The sequence below is a fragment of the Rattus norvegicus genome, chromosome 6, assembly GCF_036323735.1.
Source record: "Rattus norvegicus strain BN/NHsdMcwi chromosome 6, GRCr8, whole genome shotgun sequence".
Classification (NCBI taxonomy): Eukaryota; Metazoa; Chordata; class Mammalia; order Rodentia; family Muridae; genus Rattus; species Rattus norvegicus.
This window is the reverse complement of record NC_086024.1, coordinates 74,304,315-74,328,987: the sequence shown is the minus strand read 5'-3', so window position 1 is coordinate 74,328,987 and position 24,673 is coordinate 74,304,315. Positions and strand designations below refer to the sequence as shown.

The 24,673-nt window shown below is 39.5% G+C and overlaps 1 long non-coding RNA gene across 1 annotated transcript; it reads left to right on the top strand.

Annotated features, from left to right (window-relative positions):
- The first annotated feature begins 21,660 nt into the window (after positions 1-21,660).
- Positions 21,661-24,463, top strand: LOC120093251 (uncharacterized). The gene is made up of 3 exons (XR_005486366.2): positions 21,661-22,436; positions 23,640-23,740; positions 23,945-24,463. It is a non-coding gene; the product is annotated as an uncharacterized LOC120093251 (long non-coding RNA).
- Positions 24,464-24,673: the final 210 nt, after the last annotated feature.

Here is a 24,673-nt window from a genome sequence, read left to right as displayed (position 1 = left end):
GTGAATTGTGTGTGTGTGTGTGTGTGTGTGTGTGTGTGTGTGTGTATCCTCAAAAAAGCACATTTCCCAGTCACATTTCATAGTATTATCAAGAATAAAATATTAATAGTATGAGGAGGTAACAAAGAAATAATGAAAGACAGTTGTGTACTTATCAGGAAATTAGTTGCCATGATTAATCTATCTTCTTAGTTCTACTATTAAGAATACATTCAATCTTCCTTACAAGAGCACTGTGAACACCGAATGAGTTAAATTTCTCTAGGCAATTTGCAACACTAAGAATATGCCTTTCCAGACTAATGACTCTTTCATGGATGCAATGGAGAAGATATTCAGCGTCTGTAATTCTCTTTGGCCCAAGAGTGAAGAGATAAGTAGTAATCATGCCTTCAAGGTAGAATTCATAATCAAATCCTTAATTAAACCCAATATGGAAAGTCCTTAATAAATATCAAAATCTGACTATCAGATTTTCTGGCAAATATTTAATGCTGTGTTCAGTTAATGCTCTCCTCACATCACTGTGGAAAGAATTATGCTGCTCCTCTTATTTCCTGGGTGCACAGGACTATCAATGTCATATTTAAATGGAGACGCATCCTATATGTTAATAATGCACTTTCATATTACCCTATTTTTGCCATCTTATACATACTTAACACTTTCAGAGGAATTTCAATTTCTTTTGCTATTTTAGCATTTATATTCATTATGTATTAAGTGAATATGTATGGCTGATTCTCTCTTCAAGGAGTTTTTAATCAGATCTGTTCTATTTGTTGAGACCCGAAGTCTCATTGCCTTCCTTGACTCTTCTGCCTTTCACAGTTCACTTCTTTCACCAAACTTTCTCACTCCTGCCTGCCTAGGGGGATTTGGTCACTTTTATCTGCCTTATTGCTGTGGCCTAGTCCCAGCTATGGTCATTTCTCACATGAATTTCTGTGATAACCTCTTTTCTCCTGCTCCAGCCGGTTGCTGTCTTCTCATAGCAGCCCAAGGATCTTGCTCAAGTATGAGTCAAACCTTGTTATTCCTCTCTTCTTAAACCCTGTAGAAGCCTCAGTCCACTGTTAAAACCTGAGTCTTTCTAATGGCCCGAAAGTCCATTCACGATGTAGTAGACTTTCCTCCCTTCCCCCATCTCTTTGACACTCTCTCACCTCCATCCCACTCCATTTTGTCTTTTCTTCTCCAGTCAGTTCCTGGTGTCTCTGGTAAGGCTATCCTTTCTGCCTTGTGAGCTCCACGTCCATACACTTTCATGGTACACCCTTTGTTCTTTCTTAAAGGTCTTTACGTGAAGGTCACACCTGAGTACCTGGATAATGCCTCTGAAATTTCAACTCCATGACATTTCTTTACCTGTGTCTTCTTTATCTACTTCATGTCCCTTAAAACACTTACCATTTAGTGTTTATTGGATATAGCTGGATATAACACTTGGTGCATATTTATCTTGCTTATTTTGCATCTCCTACAAGAATATATGCTTGCTGGCTTTGCTGACAGAGGAAAGTTCAAGGCCAGCCTGGGCTACAGAGTGAGTTCAAGGCTGGCCTAGACAAACAGATGTAATTGGTCTATCTCAAGCAGGCAAGGATGCTATGTAATAACACATTTTTATCTGTTCTTTTCTTTTTCTTTTTGTATTGTCAGTGTTTAGAACATCTCAGTAGTTTGATATTAAAGTAGTTCCAAGAACCCCCCACACTTACTCACCTGTGACAAGCCCCCACTGCCCTGTCTTTAGACTCCCTGTGTGTTTGTCCAGTCCCCAAATGCAGTGTCACCCTGTGTGCCTTAGCCTTGTCTCCTTGGAGCGGAGATGATGAAAATCAGGACTCTGAACAGATTGTGCTATCCCAGGCCACTCTGGGTAACATTCTTTCCAGCCGAACCCAGTCCTCAGGATTCTTTCCGCTGAAAACCATAGTGACCTAGACAAAGATGTAGGAAACACCCTGTCCCCAGGAGAGTTACAATATAATGTATAGTTTAATCCCAATTCTCAAAAAATGGGCCATGATCACCTAGATGCAGAATGAACAAAAAGTTCATCATTTTTGGATGTAAATGTTTACTTTCCAATTTTATACCTATTTTCCAATTAATGGTGTGCAGTGAATCACAATTGGGCTTTTAAACAAAATAATCAAACGCTACCCCCACAGAGAATAAATAAATGAATATTTGAAATATTTTATACCTGTGGATTAACCTTGACCAAACAGGTAAAAACACTTAGCTTGTAGAAGCCCACCTGTTGGACTTAGATTACTGAGAGGAATGAAAAGCAGCAACGGACAAGTGATTCTATTGTGGGGACGCATGTGTTACAATTTCTCGAGGAGAAAAAGTCATCGTCCCTGGACCAAGAGACACATGTGGGCATCTTGAAAGAGGTAGGATTATGGCTTTCTTTTGGATTAGACAAAATGCTTCAAAATTAGATTAGACTGGCCGCACAGGACATGCTCATAGCAGTTGAGAGAGAAGCTCAAACATTAGAAATGCTTAACCTGTGTTGGCGTTCTCCTGTGCTGTGTCTGTAAGAATTTGGGCATTACCTACCTTGATTTTCTTACCGGCAAGAGAGTACCTGCTTCAAGGGTTGGCGGGAAGGTGAAATAAGTTAATTCAGGAACACCACTTCAAGCAACACGTGAGTCCCTACTAAGTAGGAATTAGTATTTTAACTGTAAGTGCCAGGAACAGAGGGGCGTCAGGCAAGTGATAGAGATGGTGCCCTGCAAGCAGGTCAAGAGGACACTGAATTGAGGCAGGTCAAAGGTGTGAGAAGGGAGAAGAAATAGCCGTAGGAGGGTCCTGTGAGGAGCTGATCACATGGGTCTGTCTGGAGATCACTGGAGCACTGAGCTTGGGTTTTCGAGCACTTACCACAGGTTGTTGAGGGGAAACTTGGAGAGGCTGGATTCTAAGATTCCATATCCAGATTCTTCCTGTTTTTCTCATAGTCTCTCAGAATCCCAGAGCAAAGAGGATAAGCTCAGGGGAGCAGAGCTGCAGGAAAGAGAAGTGGTGCTCTCTCTCTCTCTCTCTCTCTGCAGTCAGTAAAGCTACTCATCAGGAGGAGGGTAGGAAACACTCCCATTAAAAATAGAGAAGCTGAAATTTTGAACAAAAGAAAAAGATGGAGTCATATAATCCAGATGAAATGCATGCAAAAAGGCCTATCAGCCGTTTGATGCTTCTGAGTATCTCGGTGTCTAGCATTGTGTAGGTAAAATACCCAGCTGCTTGTCTAAATTTTCCATTTTTCATCCAGATGTTTCCGTTCCTTATTGTAAGTGGATATATTTAATAATATTTATAGTTTAATTAGGCGCTTATGAAAGCAATTATGAAGTTTGATTGGATATTCATAGTTTTGAAACTATAAAGAATGGCATAAAATGTTTGTACTGCTATAATAAAATTCTATTTTTATTTTGCAAAGATGTACTTGATTTTTTTCAATAGAGGAAAGAACTTTAAAAATTCTGTATCATAACAAATTTGACACATCTGTTCTTCCTGTATAGCAGACTAGGACACAGGGGCCAGACTGGGCCTCGGGTCACAGATCAACTGGGTGAGGACCGCCTCTGTGAGACAAGGGGTTGGGTAGAGCGGCGCCACCATTTGTACTGAGCTGAATGCTGTCTTCCCAGAATTTTTGAAATTTCTGCTCCAACCGCATCTTCATTTCTTTCCTTCAGGCCAATATTACAGAAACCGTGCCTACAACTCTCTTCCTTCTCTCTTGCCCTATCTTGTTTTCCTCTACTCTTCACGTGACCTGGTGTTGAAATGCTTCTCTAGCCTGTTAATAGTGGTCCACACAGTTCTATGTTTTAACTCCTTTTTGTAAGAAGTGATACTGGCAACTAAATATATTTTCCCTGGAGTCTGACCATGGCAGAAGACACCGGGCTTATTCCATATGCCACTCGGGGCTCCAGAAGTGTGCACACAGCCCAGGGACTCTGAAGTGATGCTGAAATGCATTCAGTCTACTGGTGATTTCAGCAGCTCAATGTTAACTGGTAAGGCTGAAAGCTTTCACCGCAATGACTTGCTATGCCTCCATCCTCACGGGGTTTTGTTGTACACCACCCAAGAGAATGTGCTATTACTTTTCTTTATATTGTGTCATTTGAGTTCATCATTCAGCCTGCTAAGGAGTTTGGGTCTGTCTCTAACATGCTGGCTGTGTGGGGTGCAAGGCATGACACCTTTCTTTACTTCTCACAGGGGTCCCAGCCAACATTTCCACAACTAAAGTTAGGTTTACAAGAAGAAAACATAAACTTATATAATGAAACTTTTAGGAGAAATGAAAACTTCCAGAAAGACCCCAAATACTCATGGAAAACTCTGTTTTATGTTTAGGTTCAGTTCAGAATGAATGGCTGTTCAGAAATGTGCCCTGTGGTCTTTCTCAGGGGTGTGATAGTACTATTCTGGGAATAGGGAAACATAGACCTCTCTGAGTTTTATGACTTGCTGTAGGGTGAGGGTTCTAGTTCCTGTTTCCCACCTTGGGGAAGAAGTTTAAATGGTTAGTGTTCTTTATATGCCCAACAACACAGTTTGGGGTATGATTACTCTTATCCAAGTACTAACAGGCCCAAGCCTGCTTAAATTCCAGGACCATAGGAGATGGGGTGTTTCTTGGTGCTAACGTTATAGACCTGGGTATGATTATTTAAGCTCCAAAATATTATTTCAAACTTAGGGATTTATCAGTTGTAAATGAAAAAGCCCAGTTTCTAAGTGTTTAAGTATTTGATTAAAATGAAGGCAAAGCAGAATTAGACCAGTAACGTGTCCTCAGAGAATCCATTCCTGCTGATGCCATCGATGAGATGGGTGTGGCTGTCCCTCACATGGAGCCCCTTGGGAGATCTGGGATTAGTCAGTGTATGAGGAAAGTCTTTGGGAATAAACAGGTTTTGTTGTAGAGTTTACATTTCGAACACCTTAAGGGTTTCGTTTATTGCTAAGAATTAACATCTAATTAATTTGTTAAAATGTTTCAACAACAGCAAACAAAGTAGGTAAGAGGAAGGAAAAGATAAAAAAAAGGTTGTTGCTGTGTGCAAAAAGTGAAGCTGAATTGTGCCCTGATTAATTGATTAAGGATGGTTCCTGTGGTGAATAATTATGTTCAATAACTGTCAATATCATTTGCAATGAATTATCACTTATAAAGCCAGCCTATAGCAAATTTATTTTTACATGAGTCTTAATGCACCTGCTGCTTTAGGAAGCAGTCCTGGGCTTTTCCTTCAGTGTCCTTTATTCAATAAGTCATGATTGGAAGCTCTCACTATCTACCAATAAGAGAAATTACCTCAAAGCTTTTTCCCCCGTAGCAAATCCACTGGTCTTGGTGACTGTGGTCTGACCTGCAGTAGATGAATTGTCCCACTGTTCTACACCCTACACTACCCATTCACATCTTTGGCCTGGCCTCTAGGTAAATGAAGAATAGTTTTCTGCCCCTCTGATTTCAGGGCTCTGTTATGTGACTTATTTTGGCCAATGGGATGTTAGGAGATGATTTCTTAGTGTAGTCAGGAAGATAGAATATAGGTAAGAGGTCTCTGAGAGCCCCCAGTACATGATGTATTTGTATACTGACATGCACACCTTCGTTCAGGGGAGAAGTCTTCAGACACTTGGGCATATTTATTCTTATCCGAAGATTCAATTTAAAATCTTCTACAATTTGATTTCTTCCTCATCAGAAAGTAAAATAAAGAATGTAAAAGCCTCCAGTTTTCAGTGTGACCCAGAAACCCTACCTGCTTCCACAGGCCCTAAAAATGGCCCCCACTTTCCAGCAGAGCCTTAGGACTTGGGTATGTGAAAGTGTGTGCTTTGGAGGCAAAGGCATTGTGCTGTGGGGGGGGCAGGAAGTGGGGGCTTATATGGAACATCTATTTGGCACTTAAAGAGAATTTGTGATGAATAAAAGAGATGCAAGAATTTTAGTAGACAGATAAAAATGAGAGGTTTTTTTTTGTCAGTAAGGTGATTTATAAAGAAGATGTATATATATATATATACACACACACACACATATATATATATAAATATATATAAAATCTTCTCAAATAGGACACTTGCAAGTGAAGTCTTTTCAAATCTATGGACTTGTGCTGGGGCACTCACTGATTTGAGTTATTAATTTCATTCTTAAATATGCAGTATAAAGAGCAACCTTTAGATACTATTTTAGGATAAAAATTTGGTATTTCGTGTGTATTTTCTAGGAGATAGATATTAACATTTTTATTGCTTGTAGGGAAAGTCGAGAAATGTCATTCTGTCTTGGTGAATCCTCCTGTCAACCACTTTAAGAAAACAGGGAACTGTGCATTTAAGAATACGATGCACTGGGCTGGGGTTGGTGCTTTGTACTTTGTCCTCTGTGAACTGTTTAGTTCCATGCCCCGTTTTTAAATTGGGTTAGCAAGTGGACAGAAGCAAGAAATGAAGCTGGAGGACCCCTACATTGGTGGGTGGTAGCACACCTTATTTTTCTATTTTTGTGATCAGCCCACAATAGGAGAAGTAACGGTTTTTGTTTGTTTGGGTAATACAGGGAGTTTGGAAAACTGAGGACTGATAGCAGGTATTAAGGGCACCAGAATGTGATTCAGGCAGGAGGAAATGGAATTATTTTCCATAGATCAGTGACATGATGATCAGGGGGTTTGTTTCAGAGAGAGATAGCAAGAAAAGGGTGTGAGTGAATGGCTTTTAGGGAGCCTACACTACTCAGACAGCACCAGGTACCCCAACAGATCTGGAATAGATAAGCTTCCAAAAGACATACAGAAGAAGGAAGATGATTTAGAGCTGGATACTTGTCTCTGGGTGACAGGACACTTGACATTCTGACAGCAGACATTTTTAGGAGATAGATTTGGTAAACAGATTTTGAGTTCCCGAAGAAGTCCGCCTCCCCAAGAAGTAAAGTAGAGATAATGAAAGCTCTCTTGTCTCTTCAGGGACACATGGTTGCCCACAGTGGGAGAAACAATAGTTCTTGTAGTGCTCACCCAAGTTTGGGCAAATCTATTTTCAACGGCATGAACTCTTTGTGAAGAAAACTAGTGTGTGTTTCTACCATGCCCTGTCTGCTTGATTTTTATTCTGGCAAATGCAAACATCAGGTATCTCAACTTTCGTTGATCTCCTGAGGAGACTGCCACAGTGTAAAGTCAAATGCTGATGAAAATGACATCCAGACTTCCACGAAGACTTCTGGCCACACAAACCTTTACCTTACTCTTTACTCTTTCTTGTGTTACCTGAAAGACATCATCTTTCTCTGAGAAGATGCCAACACTGGATAGAGTTCCATCTTAAGGTCTCAAGTATGTAACTGAAATGACATATACTTGCAGGGGTTCAGTCTTGGCGTTTGTAAAAAAAACCTCTTTGAGATGGAAGTTCCTTATGGTCAAACAGACCTCAAAACAAGACGCCTTCATTCGCATTTGAGAGCATATAGCCTAGCAACAGGTCCATACTGGGTTTAGGAGAGGCTAAGCAGTGGGGCAGGGGATAGGGTGGGGCATACATGGTTTATGAAGTCTCTTGACACCATCAGACATTCTTTGCCTTTTCTTTCTTTAAGCCTTTACAACATATGTAATGTTCCTTACTTGGAAGGTTATTTGACTTAAAAAAAAAAAGCTGACCAATGCCCAAGGTCACTTATTTTTTCTGCTGTATGTTATCAGTTCAACACCTCAATCTGATTAATTCTCAAATCAAGCCTAGATTTGTGTTTGTTGCTGTAAAAGAGATCATGCAGAGTGTCAAGCTTTGACAAAGACATTCAGGCAATGACTAAATATACCACAAACCGAAAAGCACAAGGAAGAAAAACTTCATGCCAGCTGCAAAAGCAACAGGTTTTGTTTTGTTTGGTGAATGTGGGATGAGCTTAGCTTGTGAAGGGAAAATGGTGCCAAGAGATCTGTGTGTTAGTGGCACAAGGACTCAACTAAATCATGTAGAAGCAGCATCACTTAGGCCTTCATGGGAGGGTTTTAAGAATGACATAGAAGGACTCTGGCCACTGAAAAGGCCCTTGAATATTTATATATAAATAGGCTGATTTTCCATATGAGTTTTATTATTTGACAAAAGCTCACTTGATATTATGGACATATCACTTTTCTCAGAGTTTCACTAACTGGGTATTATCATTTTAAAGATTGGATTTTGCAATTGGAGGAGTTATTGCCATTTTCATCCCCTGGCTCCCCCTCGTTGCTGCCCACCTCTGTGCGGGCACGGGGTTATATGGAATACAGCCTTAGGGTATTGTCTCCACTTGTGCTGTCTTTCGAATGTCCACAGTGAATCCACTGGAGCCAGCTTCTTCGAGGAGGATAGGTTCGTGTGTGAACGAGTTAGCAATCTATGGCGGAGGAACAATCTGTGATAATTTGAACTTTTGAATAACCCAACCAGAGTACAATGTTTAAAAAGCTGTAGAAGAGACTTCCTCATAATTCACAATTGAAGATGAGACTTTCATAATTTTGCTTCTAAGTGTTCCATTTTAGACATCTTATAGGTAAATAGAAGGAAATGGCAAGTATTTCAATCGAATTTGTTCTCAAACCTGCTTTAACTTGAGCAATTGCTGCAATAAAATTTCTTTAATATCTTTGTTTAACTGCCATTGGTTGAAAGAAAGCCTAAATCTGGAGCTATTTCTAAAATTGAAGATTGAACATAATTGATATTGAGTACCATTAGGCTCATTATTGGCCTTGTGAAGCTAGTTCTCTATTCTCTGGGAATGGATATCAGTTCAGGGTAAAGGAAGTTCAGCGCTTACAGATTCCTTTCTTTCAAGACTGCTCACTGAACCACACCACAGAATGTACTCACTCTTCTTGCTGGGAAAACAAGGAACAGGGGTTCTACAGAGGGGTAATGTGTGTGTGTGTGTGTGTGTGTGTGTGTGTGTGTGTGCGCGCGCGCGCGCGCGCAAACAATAGCACGTTGTGAGCACTTCTGTGATAGAAGCATGTGTAGCTTAAGTGTGTGGATGCACAAATGCAAAGTTAATGATTCTACAGCCGTAGTTAGGGAGGTGGTTGAGAAAGGTCAGAGAAACTGGCAAGAGAAGCAAGTTCATGACTAGGAGTTTGTTAGGTAAATAAGAGAACAGAATCTTAGATAGTGGATAGAGTCTGCTCACAGTGTGTTGGAGTTCAAGGGATGGTAGGAAAACTGTTGTTCTTGGAGATATGGCTTCTTAGATGGACAGAGCTGGATGGAAAGCCCAACTTGCCCCCGAAGATGCATGTTTATTGTCTTTTGTTAATACTGTGCAAAGTGCTCTTTAACTCAAACTCCCAGACTTGTGCAATAAGCCCTCACTTGGAGAGCTCATTTATAGAAGATGGCATTTCCTTTATTCTACAAAAGGAAGACCTTGAAAAGAAATACCAATACATTTCTTCCCAATACTCATTTGCATTTGATTGTCTAAAGAAACAGATGATCTGTAGAAATGTGTGTGATTTTACTGAACTATACATTTCTACAGAACCACATCATTTCTATCAGATCTTTCCTATTATACAATAAAAAGTCCTTAAAATGAATGACAGGGCAATGGTATAGTATTATCTCCAGTGGAGAGGCTTAGATATTGTTTGTCATTGCTTCAATGGTACATTTTTGCATGAGAACAAGCAAATTGTGGGCTCTTAACAAAAAAAAATCTCAGAGAGTTCTTTCCATGTGATGAATTTTATCTTTGTGTGTGAGGTTATACAGGGTGACTTCTAAAGTCTAGAGACACAATAAGATCATTTCATACGTATTGTAATAGCAATAAATCATTTATTAACCTATGCCCTCACACTTGGTTTCTAATCTGTACTTCTAAGATGACGATTAGTCAAATATATTTTGATAGTCAAATGAGATGCTTAAAAATAATGGGTTCTATTTAGGTAGAATTTACTTTCACAGGTCTCTTTGCCACAGTGGGGAGCTATTTTAGATATAAGTGGGTTTTTTTATGACTATTAGAAAGCAGCTTTATGAAAACTGGTTTGTAAGAAGACAATTGAATTTAAATGAACAGTTCATGGTAGACCTGGCCAGTGGGGATATAGATGATGTATAATATAAGCTAACATGGCGACCTTGATACACTGAAACTCCTGTGTGTGGAGACTGAGCAGGATATTTCAGGTGCGCACTTGTGCAATCCCTGAGGTACCACTAAGGTCGTGTATCTCTTCCTTTAACCCCCCAAGCCCATCCCCCATGGACATTTCCACTGAACCCAGTGAGCAGGAGTTTCTTCTGAAAGTGAGGGAAGAAGAGGGTTCCAGTTAGAGAGGAAATCTGTCCGAAGGGACAACGGTAGAGAATTCAGAGGATGGTGGGGAAAATTATGGCATCTTTGTAAAAGTTAGAAAAATAACCAAAAATGTCCCTTCTGCTTAGCACTGGGAATATGGACTGGGGTTGGAGTGAGATGACCTTTGTGTAATGTATCCAGAAAAAATTCTTCTCAAATATACTGGCTAGCTGAGTCTCTGTTTTAGAATGCCAGGTGTTTCCAGAGTGTTGGCATTTAAAGGAAAGTCCCATAGTTCAGTTTTATTGCATATTATATAAGAATATAAATAATTAGCATACTAACTATATATATATATATTAATTTGAGGGTAGCATTTTGTGTTTTCTAGATTTCTCTAACTTCTTTTACTAAAGTTATGACAAACTTTGAAGGATTTCACCCCATCTGTTTCTGATATTGATTATTCTAAACCAGAAAAGAGAGTGTGAATTCATGAAATATCTTGGTCAGTAAAGCAGATGGTCCTGAGAGTCTATAGAAATTCAGTTAGCATCCAAAAGTCCAGGGGATGCAGTTACCATGCTGCTCATCTGAGACGGGAAGAAGAAAATGTGTTCAGAAAGGCATGCAGCAATGCGTCTTCCAAGTTCACTTTCCAACTTTTTTTTTTCATTCATTAATTTCAGATTAATGGGCCTCCAAGATGTCCATGTTCTATTCTGTGCAACATGTGAACATATCACCTTTCAGGGCAGAATGAGTGTTGCAGCCGTCACGAAGGTGCCAGCTAAGTAATCTGGGGTGGAGAGATTATTTTGGACTTTTTGGATGAGTCCAGTCCAACCAGGCAAGTTCCAGAACGGGCTTTCCCTCTAAGATGAGGAGACAGGGGTGCTGGTGGATCCTCTGAGGATGGTCCAGGACTGTTGGCTCTGAAGATGAGTGTAGGAATGATCATGAGGTAAAAAAAAAATGTAGCTGATTTCTAGGAGCCAGAAAAGGTAAAAGAATATACTTTTAGACCCTCTGGAATGAGTGCTGTCCCACTGACAACTCAGCTATAGGCCAGTAAGCTTCATGTCAGAACTGACAGGTAGAGTTGAAAGATGATGCGTTTGTGCTATTTCAGACAGCAAATTTGCTGTAATTTTCCACAGGCAAAACCCGGTACATATTTTCTGCATGAAGTACTAAGTTATGTACCAAATGTTTATTTATTTTGGACCATTCTTTCAAAGCCTTTACGTTACCATTTTTAAAAAGTTAAACAATAACATTTGTTTAGTTTCTATGCATCAAAGACCAGGAAAGCAAAGAGGCCATCCAGGAAAGGAAGGAAATGTTTGCAGCACACACACACACACACACACACACATACACACACACACACACACACACACACACACGTACATGTACACATACACACGGTACACTCATTAATATTAATATCCTGAATAATAAAGATTTCTTACAACTTAACAGTAGCAGCTTACTTGATTAAAAATGTGCAAAGAATTGACTAGGCATTTCCTCACAGGAGATGTACAAATGGCCAATCAGTACTCAGAATGACGCAACACTCACCAAAGTGACTATTTTAAAACAACAACAAAATCCCAAAGTGGAAAATAGCAAGTGTGGGTTTGGCTGTAAGGAAATTGGAATCCTGGGCATTGTTAGGGGAATGCAAAACAGTGCATCTGCTGCTGAAAACAGCATGCTAGATCCCTTAAAAAAATCACCATATGATCCGACAACTCCATTTCTATGTGTCTGCCCTAAAGAATGGAAGGCAAGGACACAAACAGATATTTGTACATAGGTTCATCTCAGTATTACTTGCTGTAATCAAATGTTAGAAATCAGCCAAGTCTTCATAGACAGACTAATAGTAAACAACATATGAAAAATGTGTGTGCGCGCGCACACACACACACACACACACACACACACACACAAACACACACACACAGTGGAATACTATTCAGCCTTAAAAAATAAGATTTGGATGCATGCCACACATAGGTAAAATAGAAATAAGCTGGACCCAAAGAGAACAAAGATGGTTCTTATTTCTATATGGTACCTAGATTAGTTAAAGTCATAGGAACAGAAAGTTGAATGATGGTGTCCAGGAGCCAGGGGAGACAGACATGGGAATCATTGTTCAATGAATATAGACTTTAGTTTAGTAGTGATAATTTCCCATCAATATGTACTTCATGCTTTGAAGCACTTAGAATGGCAAGTTTCATGTTATACTTATTTTACCAAATAAAGAATTGATGTACTTGGAGAAAAAGGAGCAACATGACGTTGTTCTAAATACATTTGGGACATAGTGAAGGAAGCATGACAAGCAAGAAAGGGCTTTGCCACAAAATGCCACTCAAGCTGGACAGCTACTTTCATCCCTTAAAAGATATCAGGCGATAATATCTGGAGATATTTGTGGCAGTCATGCCCAAGCCATTGTTCTAAGGCTTCTCATTATCATCCCTGCCACAACGCACAGTTCTGCACTCACAGAGAGGAATTGCCCAGCCACAGATGTTAGCATTGGAAAAGGTGATTGGGTAAAAGCACAGACAGATGACATTAGTGTCTGAAATGCACAGTTGTTAGGAGTTTGCAAAAAAGGCCACCTGCTCTTTAGGATGAGAGAAGGGGGTTAGTGGAGGTAAGGAAGGTGAATCTTGGCAAGATAGATTAACTCTGAGGAGAGGTCCAAGGCAGGAGACCAGGTAGGCAGTTGCTATGGTAATCTATTGTGGTGTAAAAGGGCACAGTGGGGTGTGATGAGCACTGTTCTAAGGGTTTTGCTGTATTAGTGCATGGAGTCCTCCCTAGCACTGTGTGTTAAAGTTATCTTACTATTTCATAGAGGAGAACAGGGAGGGCAGAGTAAGTAACAGTCAACAAGGAGATGGAGTGCAGAAGAAATGGAGGGGGACAAGGCAACTTCCTGTTGAAGGGTGAGTCTTCTTTTCCCCTTTAAAATCTGGATGCATCTCTTTTTAACCTGTCTGCTTCGTTGAAAAATTTGGTTGTGGTTAAGGATGATAAGAGATTATTTAGAATTTACTCCCTTTCTCCACCAGCCTGAACTTGAAGAAGACTGAGGCTGCCAAGAAGACAGAACTGGCTTCTTGGCGTTTTAAAAATTTGCTTGGAGAGATGAGGATTAGGAGTGGGTGAATTAAAAATACAGGTTGGAGGAGGTGAATAATGAGGGAGGGATCACAATCTCTCACCCACCAGCTCTCAAATTCTGCCTCTCCTAAAGCCTCAGCAGGCTGTACGTGCCATTTCACTGACATGCGTCAAACTCGGAAAAACACAATCTAGGCCAGGATTGTCACTCCACCTCCCACTTCCCAGGAACACTTACTCGTCCCCAACACTTCCCACTCAACCAGTAATCCTTTCCTATGGAAAAGAAGGGAGCTGGCCATGCCCTGCTCAGAGGGCCTTGTATAAGCTTGCTTAGGGACAGGGCCTGGGGAGGAGAGAGGATGCTCTGTTTCCTAGAGAGCACATGGTACTCTGCATGCTTGCAACCAGAATTGCAGCTTGCATGAATTCTGGGAAAGGCTGAAAAGCTGCCAGCCCAACTAAGGTTAAACCCTGAATCCAGCTATGTGAGCATATCCTATCACTTGTCAACTTTGTCATCTTGGACAACATTAACCCATTCACCACCGTTCTACTGCCTGCTTCCCCCGACCTCCACTCTTTTTCTGATATCCACAACAGGCCTCTGGACTAGGCAAGGCAGACTCTTTTCCTACTAAGAAAAACTAGTTAAAATGGAAAAGTAATCTATATGACCACCAAGCTGCTGAGTGGCACCTTTGGCCAATGAAGGTGGTGTCTGACTCAATTTTAATCCATTTGCCCAATGCTCTTCATCCAAGTCACCGTGAAAGTTTATTATCAAGGACTCCTGGGACCTTCTCCCAGGCATTGCATATGACTACCATAGAAGATTGTTAGTACTATAATTCTTTTAGCATTTAGGAAGCATGTCTACATGGGTGGGATTTGAGACCCTGAGGTTTCTAACGACTACAGGGATCACATTGATGGCACTTTACTAGAACATTGTCTAAATGGCACATTATACCTCAGTTCACTCATCTGTCAGAGATATAATAACCAATTCTCTTGATTTCCACTATTGCCAGAGAAACTATATTGAAGTGAAGTGGGCTGCAAGTATTTTGTAGTAAATAACTCATGCCCTTGCCTCTGTCTCCGGATGGCCCGCTGACATGATTTAATGAATACGATTCGGTAAGTGGTAGCCTGTGATTTCTATGCAGGACTGTAAATGACCTTGTGACCCCCATTCTTCACTATGTAAGAAAGTGTAGACAAGTATGTATGGTGACCCAGATCTGACCGTATGAATGAGACCACCTAGGATCACCCTTTCACTTGACTGAATTCACTTGAGTGAGCTCAGGTGGCACAAACACCCCATTAGTACTGTGAGAGATAATAAATTGTGGGGCTAAGATATAAGTTTGAGAGAGTTTGCTTTACAGCAATACACAACTCAACTGGGAAATAAAATGGAGAGTTAGTTTGAAATAATTTAAAATTATAGCAAGAGTCTACAAATTCTCTCCTCATACAACATTTTCCTAAGTAATAAAACAAGTTATACAATCTAGAGACAAATGGACAATGGACAAAGCAGGGAACAGATTTAAGGCCAAAATACTCAAATAGAAAAAACCCATTTATTACAAAGAAATACACGAATGCACACTACCACTCTTCCATTAGTAGGTGTGGAGACTGAGGCGGAGTTGGGCGCCAGCATGTTTTACTGCCTGATAAAGACTGGAAAGAGACAGAGTCAGCAGCGGGTGCCAAGTCTGGAAGAAAATGGCATATGATGTCAATTTGTTGTTGATTTCTGAAAAGAGACTTCTAATTATACAGGAGAAAGACCTTATTTATTACTTCCCTGTTCTGATAAAATTCTTACCAGAGGAAAAGACGGGGGTCTAAAGACTCCGTGGCCTCCAGGCCCTTGCAACTCTGTCTCTATTGTCCTTCTGCCCACTAGAAGGAGTTGGATAGAAAAAGGCAGAAGTTTCTAGATTGTGTTCTCTCCTAAGCAATTTAAAAACTCCTTTCTCTAGATTTTCTGAATTGGGCTTCTTCTTCCCAAATAAAAGCAGGGCAAAACAACACGTCACAGGAATGTCTGCTGCATGAGCATTGGTGACCTATTAAATCATGGGCATCGCACAGCAAGAGCGAAAGTGATGCGTTGATTTAGTGAAGGACCATCAGAAGATGGGCAGGCCAATTCGTGACTTCTCCATACCTGGAGAAATAGAGTCCTCAGAATGTCCCTGACCCCAGAAAGCTTGCACATAATAGGAGGGAACGCTGCTTTCTTGTTTTCCAAAGCAGTGTGACCGTGATGGATGCTTGTTCAAGGTTTACTCTTCACACGGGCCTATTGTTCATGTTCCCATAATTCACAAACAAAACCATGACCTAAAATTCCAAATTCATTTTATTTGAGCTTAGGGCTAAAACAATCATATACTTTTATTTGAAAGGTGTTGATTTGATAGAAAGTATCTCAAGTGAAGTGAGAACATCTAAAAATATTCCTTTTTTATATCCTTTTTCACAAAGTCTAGTAATAATAAGGTAAATCTGGTTTTGTTATTTTGTGTTTGAAAAGCAGGGATACTAAATGTGCAATGATACATCATTTGGATCTTGACAAGCTATTTTTTTTTAAGATTTTGAAGTGAAGAAAAAAGAATTTTGATTTGTTTCTTAAAAAATATTTTGAAATAATTAAATTGATTCATTACCTATTTAGAGGCCATATATATTTTGACTTAAGTCCTTTTTGCATTGACACCAATTTTGTTCATTGCTCACCATCAAGGCATTTCTGTCTATGGATATGTATGTAGTGAAACCATTAACAACACTGATTTTAACTCAGAATATACCTACCTTATCTCATAGTACAGGCATACAAAACATCAAATAGACAGGACAAGAAAAGAAATCCCACCCCTATGATACATAATAATCAAAACATCAAATGTTCAGAACAAAGAAAGCATGTTAAACGTTGCAAAGAAAAAAACCAAATCACATATAAAGGCAAACCCATTAGAATAATACTTGACTTCTTAATGGAAACTTTGAAAACCAGAAAGGTCCAGATGCAGTACAAGCTCTGAGAGACCACAGATCCCTAGCCCAGATTACTATATCCAGCAAAACTATCCATAATAGATGAAGAAAGAAAAGCAAATCCAATTTAACCGATTTTTATATACCAATCCAGTTCTACAGAAGTCACTAGAAGAAAAACTTAAGTTTTAAGAGGTTAGCCACACCCAAGAAAAGACAAAAATAAGTAATCTCAGAACAGTAAATCAAAAGTGTATGTGTGTGTGTGTGTGTGTGTGTGTGTGTGTGTGTGTGAAGCCCACACCACCACAACAAATAATAAGAATCAATAAATACTGACCACTGATGACTCTCAACAACAACGGTCTCAATTCCTCAATGAAATGACACAGACTAACTTATTTGGTTGAATTAGAGAACAGGATGGATCTTTCTGCTGTATCCAAAAAACACACCTTGGGATAAAGGTTCTTACAATTCTAAACATGTATGCCCCATACCTAAGGGCACTCAAGTTCATAAAAGAAATGTTAGTACAACAAAAACCATATATTACCTCTCACACAGTGATAGTAGATGACTTTAATACTCAACTCTCTCCAATAGTCAGGTCACCTGAACAATGATTAAACAGAGATATGCTAGAACTAAATAACAGGCATCTAAAGAACATTTTATCCAAACACTGAAAAATATACTTTCTTCTCAGCAGGTTATGAAACTTTCTCCAAAGCTGATCATATACTTGAACACAAGAAAATCTCAACAGATATAAGAATACTAAAATAACAGCCTGTATCCTATCTGACCACCATGGATTAAATATCAAGAATAACAGAAACATCAGAATGTATACAAACTTAAGGAAGTTGAAGAACTCAGTAATGAATGAGAATGGGTCGAGACAGAAATTCTGAAAGAAATTAAAAACTATAAATGAACGAAAATGAAAACACAATGCACCCAAACTTATGGGATACAATGAGAGCAGTTCTAAGAGGCAAGTTCACAGCACTAAGTGGCAACATTAGTGAACTAGAAATATCTCATATCAGTAACTTAGCAACACACCCAAGATCTCTAGAACAACAAGAAAAAATAAAACCCCATATGAGTAGATGGTAAAATAATCAAACTAAGGTCTGAAATATGAAATAGAAACAACTAACAACAACAACAACAACAACAACAACAACAACAACAACAACAACTCAGTGAAAGTTGGAAGTGTTAATACTTTGAGAAAATCAGTACGATTGACAAACCTATACTAGTGTTGGGCATATAGCCAAAGGACTTTATCTCCTACTTCAGAGATACTCCCTCGTCCATATATGTTACTGCTGCAATGATAATAACTACAAATTAGAAAGGACCTAGATTTTAATCAGCTGATAAGGAAAACGTGGCTCATCTAAACAATGTAATATTATTCATCTGTTAAGAGAAATGAAATTATGAAATTCACAGATAAAGAGTTGGAGCTAGAAAAAAAATCTGAATGAGTTAACTCAGACTAAAAACACCCCAAATATTTTATGTTTTTTCTTACATGTGGATGTTAGCTTTTAAATGTTCAATTTGTGCTACAGTCTGAATAAGCATAGAGGTTAGGTACCTAGTAAAAGACTAGGGGGCAGGACAGGATCTCCAAAAGAAGGGGAAATAGAATAGAGTGTTGTAGAGAGGCAAAGGTGAAACTAGAATAAGAGAAATAGATAGAGAGGGTTATGGGAGAGAAGGGCAGAGGCGGGAATATGGGAAGGAACAGCTAACACAAAGGCTGTTTGAGAACCACATGGAAACCTACTATTGTAGAAGCTTTCTAAAATACATGGAAGGTATCTAAATGGAGACACCAAATAATAAGAGAGATAATGCCCCAACAAGACTCAATATGTCACCAAGTAAACTCTCCGGTGATAGAAATGGGTTATACCTTGTTGAGTCATTGGTCAGATGGGCCCTATAGAAATATACAAGCACCACTGTCTATTTTGTTAGTCTCTACATCCTGATGGTTAGGCCCTATTGCTAAGACAGCCTTTTACAAAGTCATTAAACATGAAGAAGCCGAGCTGGTGCCTAACTAGATGCTTCAATCCCAAGCTTCAATAATGTACGCGGTACTACCAGGTACTCTGTATGTTACTGGAGAAGAAAAGTAATCGTCAGTATCTTCCAGCTACAATCCACAACAGTGACCTGTCTGCAAGATATACTGGTGCAGAAATGGCACAAATGTTATGGGAGTAATCCATCACTTTGTGATTGGATCTAAGGACAACTCCATGAGATGGAGGCCATATCTGACACTGAGGAAGTGGCCAAGAACAGGAGAGTAGGTAGGCCAGGAATCTATGGGAAAACCTAAGTTATTATTCTGCTTCAGGACCGTAGACCTGGGTTTATGACCCCTAAGAACATACTGCAGTTCATATAGATCAGCTCTTTACTCAACTCACATCACAGAAACTTCTTTTTGCACTATATGGGGATTAACATAAAGACTCACAACTGGACAATGTTCAGAGTGAGAGACCTTGAAGCACTTAATCCTAAATGAGATGTTTTCATTAAATCCCTTCCTCAGGACTCAGGAATCTGTGCAGAAGAGGAGGTGGAAAGATGGTAAGAATCAAATGTGTTGAATGACTCCAGGAAAACCATGTCTTCCAGGCAAAACAGGACTTATGTGCATGTGAACTCATAGAAACTGTGGCAGCAGGCACAAGACATGCATAAGTTCAAGCTAGATGGGATTCCAGCATTGAGAGATAGAAGTAGACTTGGGGTCCCACCCTTAACTGAGAAGCTATCTTCAATTGCTACTCATTGGCAAAGGAAAAAAAAATCAATTTTCTTTAAATGACATGCCATTGGGCATATTAACAGCATTCTAGGCAGGCTCCTTGCCCAGGAGTAGTGGATCAACACAAAAAGAAGTCAATGGTGTTTTTGTAGACTTTTTGCTTTGTCTTGGCATTAAGAAAATCTTAATTTTTTTGCCTTTTTTTTTAAATTGTGGGATTTCTTGGATCATCTGTTTATTTTTGAGAGGGAGTAAATAATAAGAGGAGGACATGAAGTTTGTTGGGTAGGATGGGGGGAAGGAGTCGGGGAAGAGTTGGGGGAGGGGAAGCATGATCAAAATATATTGTTGAAGAAACATTTTTCAATTAGAACGATGCTTTGATGAGGGTTGGTAGTGTATTAGCGTGAGATTTAGAATGTAGTGAAGAATTATGCAACGGTCTTGCAGTGCGGTGGTAGTAGTTTCTTTTCAAAGGTTCATGAACTAACTACCTCCATGAAGCTAGGTAGGTTTCCTGTGCCAGGCATGATGTTCCTCCTGTTGAGAGGACCTTAAGTACAATTAGATAGCTGTTGGTTGCCATCAACATGTGAGTGCCACTCATTCATTGTACTTTTGTGTATATTTTGTCATGAGAGTGGTCTTCGTGGTTTGTAGGTGTTGCAGCTGGGTAGGTCTGTTTAACTGCTTCCCTCCCTTCCTTGTCAGCTTGCCTAGTGTTTTCTGGAACCATGGAAGTTAGACTGCAGGCAAGAGTCATGTTTGATTCAGTTAGAGGGATCTGAGTTATGTGTCCTAATTATGAGGTGACTTCAGCAATAGGAACCTACCGTTAATCCCCGAGAGGCAACAGAGAGCTACATCAATAATCTATATTTTTATTACCCTTCTATCAACAAATAAGTAGAGACACAGCAAAGAAGCTTTCTGTTTTCCTTTTAGCTAATGAAGATAATCATAGAAAAACACAACTGGACACAGAGCAGATGTCAATCAATCCTGCAGAACTCAGCCCAGGTGGATGCACCTACATTGTGTCTTCTACATCTTTGATTCAGGAAACAGTGGGGAAAGGGCCAGAAGATTTGTAATAGCCAGAATACCAGAATGTCTTCTGTGACACAGTCTCTCCTGTAGTTACATAACATAGTTACATAAATAGTTACATAAACAACACTGGAACAATGGCAATCTCAATAAAAATTTTTGTGGGGTCTAACCTCCTCGCAATGGGATGGAAATTAGCCTCTTAAAGAATGAGCCCTCTAGAACACTCCTCCACTGTTGGTGGGATTGCAAGCTGGTACAACCACTCTGGAAATCAGTCTGGCCGTTTTTCAGAAAATTGGACATAGTACTGACTGAGGTCTCAGCTATACCACTCCTGGACATATACCCAAAAGATGCTCCAATATATAACAAGGACACATGCTCCACTATGTTCATAGCAGCCTTATTTATAATGGCCAGAAGCTGGAAAGAACCCAGATGTCCTTCAACAGAGGAATGAATACAGAAAGTGTGGTACATCTACACCATGGAGTACTGCTCAGCCATTAAAAACAATGACTTCATGAAATTCATAGGCAAATGAATGGAACTAGAAACTATCCTGAGTGAGGCAACCTAATCACAAAAGAACACACATGGTATGCACTCACTGATAAGCAGATATTAGCCCAAAAGCTCGGAATACCCAAGATATAATTCACAAACAGTATGAAGCCCAAGAAGAAGGAAGACAAAGTGTGGAGCAGAGACTGCCCCACATGGGGATGCATCCCATAGACAGTCACCAAACTCAGATAATATTGTGGATGCCAAGAAGTACATGCTGATGGGAACCTGATATAGCTGTCTGCTGAAAGGCTCTGCCAGAGCCTGACAAATAAGAGGCAGATGCTTGCAGCCAACCATTGAACTGAGAATGGGGTCTCCAATAGAGGAGTTAGAGAAAGGACTGAAGTAGCTGAAGGGGTTTGCAACCCCATAGGAAGAGCAACAATATCAACCAACCAGACGCCCCAGAGCTCCAAGAGACTAAACTATCATACTAAGAGAACACATGGAGAGACCCATGGCTCCAGTCGCATATGTAGCAGAGGATGGCCTTGTCAGGCACCAAAGGGAGGAGAGGCCCTTGGTCCAATCAAGGCTTGATGTCCCAGTGTAGGGGAATGTCAGGGTGGGGGGGTGGGAGGGAGTGGGTGGGTGGGTGAGGGAACACCCTCATAGAAGCAGCGGGGAGTGGGATAGTGGGTTTCTGGAGGGGAAATCAGGAAATGGGATAACATTTAAAATGTAAATAAAAAAATGCAATTAAAAAAAAAAAGAATGAGCCCTCTTACTGGTAGTTCAGTGTAGTGGTCAGCCATAAAGCCATGTATATACAAACAGCAAAAATGGACTCAAAGATTTTATTTATATATATTCATAGAAATAAATAAATGTATGCATGTAAAAATGCAATTGAAGAAAAACAAGAATAAACCATGTGAAACTACATGAATTAATCTCAAAATTATAAAAAATAAAAATTATATGGTATATATTCTGGTCTGAATCTAGAATATCCTTCAAGAAGGCTCATGAACTGAAGACTTGGTCTATAATTGGGGCAGTTATTGAGGAGTGCTTGTATCATGGGCACTCTAACGTCATCAAGAAGCTAGTCTGTTGATGAATTCATGCGTAATGAGGTTGTGAAGGAATAAACTACAGTCCAGAAATGAATACATCTGTGAGGGAGTTTTTGCTTAGTTTGAAGTCCTAGTTCAGACATTTGCAGTATGAAGACACATGCCTTTGACCCAGATCTTGAAGCAGGAAGATACACCTTTAATATGGGCCACACCTTCTGGAAGCCTGTGTAAGGGCATAGAGGAAGGAAACTTTTGCTTTTTGCTTGCATATCTTCATTTTGCTAGCACATTATTTCTTCACTGACATTAGAGCCCACTTCTTCAGGATTCCGGCATCTACAGAAAACCAGCTGAGACATGCAACTTTGTTGACTGAGAAACTATTGGATTCTTGGACTTTTCTTTCATTGGATTAGCTGGATTGCAGCCTGTAAGTGATTTTTTTTCTTTTTTCTTTTTTTTCTCTAGTTGCTTGGCATTGTTGTTCATAAGGGGTCACGAGCCCCTTCAAACTCTTCCAGTTCTTTCTCTGATTCCTTCAACGGGGGTCCTGTTCTCAGTTCAGTGGTTTACTGCTGGCATTTGCCTCTATATTTGAAGTGATTTTAATATATCCCATTTATATGTATTCATTGTATAAGTTCTGTTACTCTAGAGAACAATACAGATTTTATACTGAGTGTCTCTGGAAGAAAACAGGTCACTGGGGCATGACATTGAAAGGCAGATGTTGATTCTGGCTCCTTTCTGCTTTTCTGTGTTTCCTGAGCACCAGGAGATGAGCAGATTTTCTTCTTTACCATGTCTTCTTTGAATGGCCAAGCCACCATAAAGTGTAACCCATAAAAACCATGAGTCTCTGTAACCATTTTCTTCCCATTACTTTTCTCATGCATTCTATCACATCAGAGAAAAACTAACATACTATGTGATTCCACTTACACAAAACTGTGGAAAAGTAAGAATAATTTACCACATTAAGAAACAGACTTTCAATCTTCTGGGAATAAAGCAGTAAGAGAAAACTTTGGGTCAGATGGGTAGATCTCTCTATGGTAATAGTTTCATAGGGGTATCTCTCTCTCTCTCTCTCTCTCTCTATATATATATATATATATATATATACACACATATACATATATCATGTATATATATTTATATATATATACATAAAACACATCAAATAGTATGCCTCCATGTGCAGTTCATTACATTTTCAGTTATAAATTAACAAAGCTAAGAAAATGATATAAATCAAGAGGAAAAAGGGAAAGAAAAGTACTAGAATGCTTAGATTTTCTGTTAAAGAGGAGAATGAAAATGGTGTTTTAAGTTATAGTTTTTATATAGAAAACACATAAAAATCTCAACTTTAAAAGCATTTATAAATGCAACTATTATCATAACTGATCAAGGATTCCTCAGTACATACTTTTTGGTGTGTGTATGTGCTGTGCTGTATGCACTGTGCTGTATGTATGTGGAACACATACTTGTGAGGGTAGGTATGCATGTATGTGTGCCTGTGTATGAGTGTTCATGTGTTCTCACGAGAGCATGCCCATGTGTCTGCCTGAATATATGGAGTGCAGAAGCTATGGCTTGATTGCACACTTTTTTCTTACTTTTTCAGAATCACTTACTCAACTTGAAGCTTTTTTACTAGATTGGGTATGAGCTTCAGGAATCTATCTTTCCTACTACCTGCCCAGTGCTCCAATGCTGAGATTACAGGTATGCACCAGTCTCCTGGTTTTTGATATGGATTCTGGGGTTCCAAATTCAGGTTTTCATGCTTGCATGGAAGGCGCTTTCCTGGTTGAGCCCTCTCCTGAGCCCCCCAGTCTATTTGTTGAACTAGAACACAGATATCTGAGTGAATTTTTGGTTCAGAAATGAGCAACAAAACAGCTTCTCTTTTGTTGGCTTTCATTACAGATGCCCATCTTTGAGGAGAAATCAGAGGTTTCCAGGAGAACCAACAGCAGAGGTGGGAGCTTCCTTCTTAGGCCACACCCCTGACAGCTTTTATTTAGACCTCTAGCCTCGTTTCTTTAGCCCTCCCAACAGTTTTGCAAGATACTATCTACAGTTTATGCATCTATTTCTTGCTTAACACAGTGAGAGGGAACCTCTATTAATTATAGTTAAATGGCTTAACTAATAAAAGCCATACATAAAAACACAAATGTTAAAAACAAGAATTTGTTTTCTTCGATTTGGAATTTTTTTTTTTTTGGACGGGAGTTGGGGATGATTATTAACCTAGTTGAGCTAAACAAGACCAACAATGTAAAATTTGTTTGTATTATCTTCAATATCCTGCCCCCCAAATCTTTCTTTATTCCTTTATGTGGAACCCTCCCTGGGATTGAAATAGAGGTGCAGATCAAACATGATATTTTCATGGGAAGAGTTTGGTCCTGTGCTGGTTACTCTTTGTCAACTTGACACAAACTATAGAGAACCTGGGAAGAGGGAGTCTTAACTGAGAAAATGCCTCCTTCACATACTCCTGTGAGTGTGTCTGTGGGGGCATTTTCTTTCTTTCCCTCTCTCTTTTTAAAAAAGATTTATTTATTTATTTATATATAAGTACACTGTAACTGTCTTCAGACACACCAGAAGAGGGCATCAGATCTCATTATAGATGGTTGTGAGCCACCA